The sequence below is a fragment of the Gracilinanus agilis genome, chromosome 4 (assembly GCF_016433145.1).
Source record: "Gracilinanus agilis isolate LMUSP501 chromosome 4, AgileGrace, whole genome shotgun sequence".
Lineage (NCBI taxonomy): Eukaryota > Metazoa > Chordata > Mammalia > Didelphimorphia > Didelphidae > Gracilinanus > Gracilinanus agilis.
The window spans coordinates 155,547,444-155,559,705 of record NC_058133.1 but is presented as its reverse complement, the minus strand read 5'-3'; the positions used below and the strand labels follow the sequence as shown (position 1 = coordinate 155,559,705).

Below are 12,262 nucleotides of genomic sequence, written 5' to 3'. Positions count from 1 at the left end.
AAAGTTCACACCAAAGGAGAGGTACAACCAATTTTGGAACAAGGTCTTTTGAGTTCAAATTCTGTGTTCTTTGCATTACACCGCTGATCTGTGCTTTTGTGTGCCAAACCAAGTGAAAAGTAACAACAGCTTCCACCGGGACACAATATGTGTGCCTATGCATTTAGGTGAGGGAAAATGCAAGAGGGTGCATGTATTTGTATGTATCTATGGGAGGGGGAGAAGCAAAGGCAGCGTAGAAAGAATAATAAATCCTTTTTGACCCCATAAAAGTACTCTTGGCTAACAGTAACAGTCATGCTGTATGTTTTTCAATATCTTAAAAAGGAAAACATCTGTTAAAACATACAAAATGCCACCAAGAAATTCAACTCTAATCGAAGAGTCCCTGCTGTAGATTTTTCCAACAGCCAATATTATGTCACAGAGATAGTAACTATTTCCCTTTAGATAAGTAACTATAAGCATTATTTTTCTCTCTCATGTTCCTCTTTCAAGGAAGAGAGACTCAAACCAAAAATGCCTCTGTCGTGCATCACAACCATTCATTTTGTTGAACATCATAAGCAGATTATCAGTCATTACAAATTCCCATCAGACATCTATGCACAAACACTGGTAGATCTTTTCTGTCTGCAGCATATATCCTGAATTTGAAATTCACAGTGGCCAATATCAACAAAATCAAGGCGGTCCCAGTATGTTACTCATACCCTTAGGGTGGCACGATGATAACTGCCTTCCTACTTCTATTACTTAGCACTGGGAATCCATGGGAACTAGAGATACACCTGCCTGAACAATTAGAGAAGGCTGCAGCGAGGAACCTTCAGCAGCTACTATGTAATTCCGAGGTCTTGTGGGAAGCTACCTCGTCTCTCCCTTCCACCCCCACCCCCAAGGGAAAAAGAAGGACATTTGGTCCATACCATTATTTAAAGAGGGTAAAAGGAAAATCTGGTCAAATCTGATATAAGGCAATTTTTTAGAAAGTTTAAGAATAACCAGTATATAACAGGAAATTTATAGAGGTTGTCTTGAATGAGAGATATATTAACGAATTGAAAATAAACACAGTGACCACTGCTGAAGCAGATAGAGTGGGGTATCAGGACAAGTTGAGTTCAAACCCAGCTTCAGTCCTGTCTGTGTGACCGTAGGCAGATCACTTCTCCTCCGTCAGTCAGTCTTGGGTTCCTTAGCTGAAAAATGGAGCTAATAATAGGAGATATCTCCCATGGCGTTTTTTTTTTTTTTGAGGATTAAGGGAGATGGTATTTGTAAAGAACTTTGCAAACTTCAAAGTGCCATGTTAGTGCTGGCTATTATTATTACCACACTCTTAATAAATATTAAACAGGAACATTCAAAGAATTAAATTTGGTAACACATACTTTATTATTTTTTAAAATTTATTTATTTAATTCATTTAGAATTTTTTTCCACACTTACATGATTCATGTTCTTTCCCTTCCCTCCTCCCTCTCCCCTCTTGTAGCCAACGAGTAATTCCACTGAGTTTTAGAGGTAACATATACTTTAGATAAGAAATTGTAGCATCACAGGTTTAGAGCTGGAAAAGGTCTCAAAGGTCATCTAAGTCTAATCCTCAGCTAGATGGTGTGGTGGTGAAAGTGCTGGGCTTGGAGTCAGGAAGACTTCAAGGTCCAATTTAGCCTCAAGACACTTACTAGTAGTGTGACCCTCAGCAAGTCACTGAACCCTGTTGGCCTGTTCCCCATCTACAAAATGGGCTGGAGAAGGATATGTCAAACCATTATCTTTGCCAAGAAATCCTCAGATGCTCAAAAAGAAAAGTGGGGCAAGACTGAAGACCCAAAGACAATAACAAAAGAAGTGAGGAAAGTGGGGTCCTGAGAGGTTATGCTATTTTTCACACCAACATAAAAGTAGTAAGTGGTAGGACCAGGATTCAAATAATAATTTACTTCAATAATCTAAGCTCTTTTTGATGATGTAAAAGACACCAAGAAGGAAGTGAAGAAACTTTAGGATCTGGTTTTGAGTTTCAATTAAGCAATCAAGTCTTTTTAGATGCTAGAGGTACAAGTACAAAGAATAAAATAATCATTTCTTGGAGAAATTTACATTCTGATAGGAGAAACAAAAGTTCACATAAAGTACACAGGGTCTAAGTCTGTTAAACAAATAAATGTAAATTTATACAAGGTAGTTTAGGAGGGAGGGAATGGGCATTTGTGGGGATCAGGAAAAGTTTCATGCAAAAAATGGTGCCAGTTTCAACCTTTTTACATAACAAAAATGTCTACTCTGTCTTCTCTGATCTGCTCTATCCCTTCTTTGACTATAATCTATTTTTTTCCACTACTCATAGATTTGGAAGGTAATTTATTCTTTGTTTCTGCTGTCACCTTTTATGCCTGAATCGTGTATCCTTTGGAACTTATCTTGGTATAAGGTGTGATTTCAGATTTACATCTAGTTTCTAGCAGACTGAGCTGCTTAAAGAAAGAAACTCAGAGAGACAGAGGAAATGAGGAAGTGCCTTCTAGGAATAGGGGAGAGTCACTAAGAAGCAGCATGACTATGGTCTTGTTAATTTAAGTTTAAAAGTTAAATTTAAGTTAATTTAAGGTTGAAAGAATTAGTATATATAGCTTGGAGAAAAGATGATTTAAGAAGGTCACTCTGGCTATGTTTGAAAGGTTAACTCATGAAGAAAAGAGTAGATCGATTCTGTTTGGTATTCCAAGGCAATACTAGGACACACAGGACGGAAAATACAGAGAGCTAAGTAAATGTGAATATAATATAAAGAAAAATTAACAATCAGAGCTAGCCAATAGTGGAACAGGCTTCCTTGGAAGAAGCAGTAGATGCCTCACTCTTGGTTTTCAAAGGCTGAATAACCAATTCTGGGGGCAAATAGTAAAAGGGATTACTAATTAGGTATGTGTGAGGCTAGATGGCCATTTGGATCTCTTCCAATAAAAGTTGAATGCCATTCGACATGTCATCCCTACTCCCACATTAACTTCTGTTTCTTCTTCTATAAAACAAAAGAATTGACATATATAATTTCTATGGTCCAGCTGTAATATTTTATGACTTGTTTTATGATCTTGCAAATGCCTTGAGACATGATTATAATTTTACATTAACTCTGACATAATATTGATATAGAATGTATGATGGGAAACCTTAGATTTTTTTTTAAAAATCCCTAATATCAGTTTTTTTCCCTATACTCTTCAAAGCAGAGCCCAGCTTATGAGGAGAAAACAACAAATATACATTAGTTGTATATACTGTGTGGTTATCAAGATTATGGATTAAAGGGTATCTGATATACTGATGAATAGAGTTGGGATAGATGGCTAACAAAAATTCAATGAGATGTCATCTTTTAAATATGTAACGTGGAAACTTAAAAGTTAAAATTACATTTCTTGGGATAGAATCAGGTTTCTTAGATGAATGAATAATAGAAAAGCGATTCACTTCAACTAACATTCAGTGCCAACTGTGGGCAAGGTACAATGCCAGGGAGAAAGACAATGTGTTGGCATTCCAGTGGAGTGACCTGGTTCACAGTTACAAGTTGGCAGAAATGACTGCTAAAACTAATTACAAAGTATGAATCCAGTGGATGAAGTGAACTACACTCTCCTTAAGACACTTTTCTAAACCCTTTGAAAGCAATCCAATCTAATAGAGTCAATGACTCAACACCCTCCATGGCGCATCGGAGGGCAGCACCCTGCCTTTCCTGTTTCCATTCACGCTAGGAAACTACCACCCAGAGATTCTGGTTCTACTGGATCTCCATTGAGTAAGAGGCTCCATTCAAGGCTCCGACTTCCTAAGGCTCATAAACCTCAGGCTGGGCCTGAATGTATGGGAGAAAAGCAAGGCTCACCCTTCTGCACTGACCTTTTAATGAGTTTTAAATGAATCATAGTGATTCCCACAGTCTTGGTGTGGGAGTAGCCTGAGGCTTATTGTACTGTTTCATAATAGAACAGCTCGCTTGTCAAAATGCCAAAGTCCTTTAGTATGAAGTGGTACAGGAACACAATGGGATGGATGGACGGAAGGACCATCCAGTTCCATCCTTTGCCTTCTGGGAAGCATTTTCAGCAGGTTATACGGACAAGAAAGGAGAAACGGATGATGAAAAGCTTCATAAATAAGGACAAATCTACTTTCAGTCTTGTTTCATTCTCTTGAATGACACACAGGTCTATCAAGCATGTACCTCACCTCGCTTTACACAGCTAAAAATAAATAAATATTTAATGAACTGCTAAATGGTGAGCAATATAATCCACAGAGGGGCGGTATATAGGATCACACTGCCTTATGAAAGAATTCTTCAATCAACTAAAAGAAAGTATGCACACATTTATTTAAACAGTAGTCTCCATAGTGGGCAGCTAGTTGGCACATGACGGATAGTGTCGGGGTGGGCTAGAGCCAGACAGGCTCATCTTCCTGAGTTCAAATCTAACCTCAGGTACCTACTACCCAGGTGACCCTGGACAAGTCACTTCACCCTTTTTGCCTCAGTTTCTTCCTCTTTCAAATGAGCTGGAGAAGGAAATGGCAAACCACTCCATTATCTGGGCCAAGAAAACCCCAAATGGCATCATGAAGATTCAGATGTGATTGATAAACAACTGAACAACATGCTTCCTTAGTGTAATTTGAAATGATGTATTTGTGAAAAATCTGTATTTTTAAAGAGTTAACTTACATTAAATAAAGTATATTGTAAGGGTTAAATTAGGAGTTTTGACAAAATAAGTGAGCAGCTTTTAATAATTTAGTTTTAATGAGAATATAGTAGAGTTATAAATTAATATTATCCCTTTAAGCTAGAGAAAAGAAAAATTCTAGCAGCTTTTAACAATTAACAATTTAGTTTTATTAAAATAGAGGTAGTAAAAAATATAATAAAATGAATATAGTAAAGGAGAGAAATGTAGGAGAGAGATAAAGAAATTGCCTAATACCTAACTAGCTACCCTATAACTACCTATAACTGCTGTTAGAGAAAGTCCAGCTGATCACCCTTCAGCTCAGCTCACCAGGCAGAAGATATATACAAATATATTGATATAGATATAGATATAGATCCCAACCAACAACTAACAACCAACAACTAATCACCAACTAACACCACCAGCAACCAACCCCAGAGGACCAACTACCAACTACCTCCCAACCCAGAAAAGGTCAAAAAGCCCAAAGCCCTCCAGTCCTCTCACTAGCCTTTTATTTCCCCTTCTTCCCCCACTTCCTGTCTCTCTGGTTTCTATTTCCTTTCAGAGTGAGCTGGTATATCTTTACATATCTCTATGGTAAAAGGACCTCTAGGTTCCCAGTTAAACTAAAAGAAGGGGATTAAGAATTCCCTTTTACAATATGTACACCTTTCTACCACTTTCACACTTTTTGAAGGCCCTCTGCAAACTCCATGTGTTGTGGAGAGCTGAACTCATTTACCAATGATTAACAAACTCCCATCCTTTCATATCCTCCCCATACCAATGATCTTTAACACCCTGCTATTAAGAATAAAATATAATATAATATAATATAATATAATATAATATAATATAATATAATATAATATAATATAATATAATATAATATAATACAACATAATACAATATAATACAATATAATACAATATAACATAATATATAATCTAGTACCGTACAATATAATATTACAATGAAATACATAAATACAAATAATGCAATATGTAATATAACATAATATAATACAACATAACATAACAATTTTATTTGTGTGTGTGTATATATATAAAAAATAATTCCCATTCTCTCTATCTCCTACTGTGTACTCCTTTAATCCCTTCCCTGCCTCTAATCCCATTAACATCCCACTTTAAAGCTACCCATTCTCTGTGCTCCACAGGTAACAACTCCTTTCATCTTTGGTCTACCTCTTTCCTGGTCTCCTTTCATCCTCTGGCTCTGAGGCCGGGGTCTCCTTCCTGCGTCTACATCCTTAGTGTCACTGCAGTCTCTCCATCACTCCCTCTTTTCTCAATCCCCATCTCCCACCTGGTCCAAATGCCAGGAGCTGCTGTCTCCTCTAGAATATCCCCCTTCTTTCCAAAATCAGGTCAGTGCCCAGCTCAGCCTCCCACTTCTTGGAGAGGCAGTCTGTGGTACAGAGTCAAGGGTTGGGTCTAAAGTCAGGAAGGCTCCCGTTCACACACAGCCTCAGCCCCTTCGGGGTTCCGGGACCCCGGACAGGTCACAGAAGCCTGCTGGGCTCAGGTCTGACAGTCAGGAACTCTTTCCCAGGGCTGTGGTGAGGAGCAAATGAGTCCTTAGCCCAATGCTCGGCTCAGAGTAGGCACTAGATAAATGTCTGTTCCAGCCTTCCCTCATCCTCGCCTCTAAGAGGGCTTCAGCATCTCCACCTCCAAGGTCCTCACCTTGCTGATTTCACAGGACCTTCCCCTGCCTCCTCCCTATCATCTTTCTCCTTCGCAGGGACTTCATCCAAGTGATGCTTCTGAACAGTGAGTGTCCCATAGATATGTGTCTTGGGCCTGGTGCTCGTTTCTTCTCCCTCTGTGCTATTTCATTTGGTGATTTCATTAATTTCCATGGATCTGATGATTCATTTCTATCTTGTGGCTTCCTAGAAGTCCTAACTAAACTCCTACCTTCTACAGGAAGTTTTTCCCAATACCTTTTAATTCTAGTGCCTCCCTTCTATTGACCATTTCCAATTCATCCTGTATTTATCTTGTTTACAAACTGTTTTCATGTTATGTCCTCCATCAAACTATGAGGTTTTTGAGGGCAGGAGCTATCTTTTGGCCATTTTATGCATCTTCAGTGTTTGACTTATAGAGGGCATTTAATACGTGCTTAATGACTGACTAGATGAATATAAGTACTGTAAGCTTAAAAAAAAAGAAAACAATATTTACCCCAAGTCTGAGAAATTAAAAATAAAATCATAGAAAAGATATGTTATATTAAAATTAAGCTATATAAAACAAAATATAAAAAATAAAACACCAGAAAATAAATAACAAATGTTTAGCAGCCTGAAAAGGAAATAAGGAAACGAATATAATAGGCTTGCATGCTATCCATGTTAAATGTGCATATATATAGTCAGGTCATAATAAAACCCACTATGGCAAAAACCTCTTCCATTCTGTCTCTCTTCAGAATGGAATGGGCATGTATGAAACATTTTTAATCACAACCAAACACTTAAAAAATAATAGGTTGTTTTTTTTTTAATTGGCTTCTTTCTTTTGTAGGTTTCCTGAGAGGACAATAAATGAAATTAGCAATAAAGGCAAAAACTAAAGTTGCCAGTCCAATGAGATTCTCCTTAATACTGTAATCAAATCTCTTTCTAAAATGTGACTTCCCAGAAACAATTTCTCCACCAATCCCTAAGACCAGCCAAGTTCAGTGCAGTGGCAGTCTTGAATCACCATTGTTTTCTTCCATAGCTAAGGAGTATGGAGATGATGAGATGTCCAGTGCTTTATATAAGCAATTCGCCCACAAGTAAGTCCCATTTGCAAGAAAGCATGAAGTTCATTTCTCTCTCTACCTTTTGCTACTGAAAGAAAACAAAAAAATAGGGAAAGAATTCTTGTGGCTTTAAAAGTTTTTCACCCCAAATTCTATAAAGCATTTCCCTAAAACATATATCCATCTATCTATTCCATGGATGCCAGCGCAACACTCAGATTATCTGTTATTCCCACTATGGGGGAACACTTTCCTTTTCCATTGTTATATTTAGTCTTTCCTACCAATTGCCCATGGAAGTTCTTTTTTGGCAATATGTTTCAATCTACTTACACTCACTATTTATCTTTCCATGGCCCTCAGATTCAACTGTAATTGAAAGACTAATTCCTTGCTCTTATATCTGTGCCTAGCTCACTTCCCATTTGTAGTGCTCATCTAAGAGGTATATGCTACTGTACTTGTTTAATATTTTGTCAACTGAATACATGTCATAATCTGAACACAATACATTTTTACTTCCCTGTTTCTACTCCTCCATCATGGCTCTTGGAATAAATTTCTCCACAATACATTCTTCCTTCACTTGATTCTTCCCAGTGTAAATGATTAAACTGAGATCTCTTAAAACTATTTTAACTTAATGAAGACTTTATTTTAATATATGTGTAAGTGAAAGAAGTGGGTTTGACCACTTCTAAAGTTGGTAAGTTGAAAAGTCAAATGTCTCTGTCTGTTACCTTCCTCTTCCATTTCTTATTAAAGTCTAATTTGCTCCCCTAGATGGCCGATTCTGAGGTAACCAGTTCAGTAACCAGTTGTTTCCAGTCAAATCTGCTTTATATTTTGTTATGATGTTGGGAGATCATGTATGTTTATGCATAAATGCACTTCTGAATTTTTCCTTGAGAAGAGTATAAATACATCTGTTCTTTTTTGATATTTAAATGTTTCCACTGCTTTTTAGGAAAACAGACATAAAACTTCTAATGTAGTCTACAAATCTTTTCAATTTATGATTCTAAACCATTTTTTCCTACATTTTTTACCATCCTTCTCTGTCTTCTGCCACATTCAAGTCCCTATATATCAATGTATATGTTTATAATGCTAAGTTCTCTATATAATTTCTCCTTCATTTCTTCGTCTGCAATAAATCTAGATGTATAAACTATAATTATCTTTTTTCAAAAAAAATTTAAAAACTATTTATACTAAAAATCCCAAATAATTCTTTCCTTTCCTCCTTCCCTCCCACAAGTAATTGCATTTTTAGAAAAATAGTTTATTGAGGTCTTTGAAAATAATTCTGTTCTCCTTTCCTTCAAATCATCCCCTCATTAGTAGAATACTTAGTACAAGTAAGCACAAAGAGTTGACCTATACTAGCCTATGTGCCTAATTTCACACTTAAAGTTAGGTGATCACCCTTATACTGAGAAAGGAGAGCTATAGGATATGATCAGACGTCTATATTCAAGTGGGTTGATAAAGTGATGGGAATCCTGAAGGTTCTCAGGCTTATTTTCCTTTTTATTGCTTGGGCACCACAAAACAATGGGAAATGGATGAAGTGTAGTACACAGCAATCAGAACGGTGCAATTTTTTTTTAATGTCTCTCTAATAAAGGCCTCATTTCTCAAATACATACATAGAGAAATTAATTGAAACTATATAAGAATACAAGTCATCCCCAAGTAATAAATAGTCAAAGGATATGTGAACAAATACTCATCAAAATATGTAAAGCTCTCTTTAGTCATGAAAAAATGTCCTAAGTCACTATTAGAGAAATGCAGATTAAAACAATTCTCAGGTACCATCCCCACACCTATCAGATTGGCTATTATGACAGAAAAGGAAAAGGACAAAACTTGGAGGAGATATGGGAAAATTAAGACACAAATGCACTGTTGGGGGAGTTGTGAGCTAATTCAGTCCTTCTAGAGAGCAATTTGAACCTATGCCAAAGGACTATAAAACAGTACATATCCTTTAACCCAGAAATATTACTAGATTTGTAACACAAAGAGATAAAAAAATAAAAAGGGGAAGGACCTCTATGTACAAAAAATATTTAAAACAGTTCTTTTTTCTAAAGGCAAATAAATGGAAAGTGAGGGGATACCTATCAATTGGGAAATGTCTGAATAAGATAAAATATGTGACTGTAATGGAGTACCATTGTGCTATAAGAAATGACAAGCAGGAGAGGGCAAGAAAAACCTAGAAGAAAGAAAAACATATAAGAAAGACTTATATGACCTGAAGCAGAGTGAACTAATCAGAACCAGGAGAATACTGTACATACAGCAATACTGTACAATTAACAACTGTGAATAACTTAGCTATTCTCAGTAATACAATGATCTAATATGATCCCAAAGGACTCATAATAAAAAATGCCATTTGCTTCTAGAAAAAAATAATAGAGTCTCAATCCAGACCAAAGCAACTTTTTCTACTTTCTTAATTTTTTAATATTAGAATTTCCTTTCTCAAAAGGAATAATTTGGAAATATGGAAAAATGTTTTTCATGATTGCTTACTATCTTGGGCAGGAATTGGGGTAGGAGGGGTAGAGAAGAAAGGAGGGAATTCAATCTTTGAAAAAAGGTTAGAAATTGTTTTTACATGTAATTGGAAAAAATAAGATAAAAAATTAAGAAATTAAAGATGAATAACAACAACAACTCTGAAATGCCCAGGATGTTCCTTCATTTCACACATGGCAGAGTGGAAGAAAAAAATTGAATCTGAAATTAAGAACATCTTCAGAGATGTAGGAATTAAGAGAATAAATGACTTAAACTGCAGAAATATTGAACTAGAAGATTTCACAGAGGAAAAGCAAAACAAAAGGCAAACATGTTTTTAAAAAAATCATAAATTCTCTAAGTTCAGGGAAGTGATCTTGAAGATAGAATGTAGAGAATCAACCCTACTAGGATCACCAATCTCCTTCAAGAACATATCAAATCAAAAACCTCTATATTATGCAAGATGCATGTAATTCATAAAGTATCACTTCTAAAGACTTTATCAATTAGTGGCTAATTTCCTGGGGGAAAATATCTCCAAATTTAGCTAAACTAGTCTTCAGACACAACATACATTCTAAATTCCATACTCAAAATGAACCTACCAGTAGAATCTACCAGGTTTTGAATACCATTAGAACCATGAACAGGAAACCATGGTCATCCCTAAGCCATAATGAAATCCTAAGCAAAAAACTTTGGTAGAATATAGAATTATCTTTAAAAATAACTTTTAAATTATATTTAAATAATTTTAGTGATGAAATTAATGAATTATGATATAAATACATTTTCTACTTCAGAGCAAAGAATTTATACACACATATACACATAAATATATGTAACTTTTAGTAGTGTGAGGCAGAGACGGTGATGTTTTATTGGTCTGCTATATAATCTGGGTTGGGGGGCAGCTGGGTAGCTCAGTGGAGTGAGAGTCAGGCCTAGAGACAGGAGGTCCTAGGTTCAAAGCCGGCTTCAGCCACTTCCCAGCTGTGTGACCCTGGGCAAGTCACTTGACCCCCATTGCCCACCCTTACCAATCTTCCACCTATGAGACAATACACCAAAGTACAAGGGTTTAAAAAAAAGTTTATTAATAATCTGGGTTGGGAAACCCTCCTTTGGAGGTCAGGACATACAAACTCTTCTTCCAAAGATAAAATAAAACTTGTTACCCTGGCAAGAGAAATACGTCGGATCATGTTATACAAAGAACAAGAAAACTTACAGACCTTCCAGGAAACAGAAATTTGCAAAGTTCTCAAAGAATAAACCAATCATTACATAGTAAGCTTTTAAGTTTCTCATACAAATGCCATGTGAATCTTAGAAATATCTCAAAAGGAAAAGCACAATAAATAGTACTTCGCTACTTCAAAACTGAGCCCTATGTTCAACAATAATTCCTTAAATTTAGAGTTATAGTGGAGTAATCCTCAGAAATGCTTTGATGATCAAGTTCAAAGTTTCTATACTTAACCTGGCACAAAATAATCAGGCACCTTTATCCTAAGCTGCTATACAAAAGATCTCATTGCTTTTGATTCCACCCTCAGTTCTTTAATGCAGTAGCTAGCTCAATGGCATCTCATTTCCAAAAGAGACAATCAATGAGACTTTGGTCAAATGCCGTTCTTCTAATATCCAAAAGGGCTGGCCATGTGCCATCATGCAGAGTCACAGGGGTCCCAGGACTCATGTTTGGGGAAAACGGAATTATCCCTAAAACTTTGATATTATGGGCCACAAGAATTCAAGTACACACTTCGAGGCCTAAGAATCAATGTAGCTTCTGTCACTTAATACACTGTTACTACTTTTAGAAAGCAGAGCATAAACTGGTTACGTACAAAAATGGGGCACAGAAACTAAGATGGTTAAGTGTAAGTACTTTACATATCTTCTCTTGGGACATTAAATCATATTCAATGTCATTCTAAAAGGATGTTTCAAACTCATGCACGCCATGGACCGAAGGTAAACATATTTCGTCACTCTCCCTTTGTTTCAGAAAAGTTTTGTATGATTTTCGTGATTAGCATGACACGGACACAAGAAAATCTAATAACAATAAAGCTTTCTAATAAAGGAATTTCCAGTGTACTCTGATGCTCACCTATACTAGTCCTTCAGAGTCTGGGTAGCCAAGTGGCTTGTTTTCGAAATCCAAGTCTATTCTTGACTTTGACAGA

General features: G+C 36.3%; 1 protein-coding gene across 2 annotated transcripts in view; it reads right to left on the bottom strand.

The window, feature by feature from the left end:
* Positions 1–12,262, bottom strand: part of SIPA1L2 (signal induced proliferation associated 1 like 2) — a 126,774-nt gene that overhangs the window by 94,083 nt on the left and 20,429 nt on the right. The gene's annotated exons all lie outside the window — the stretch shown is intronic.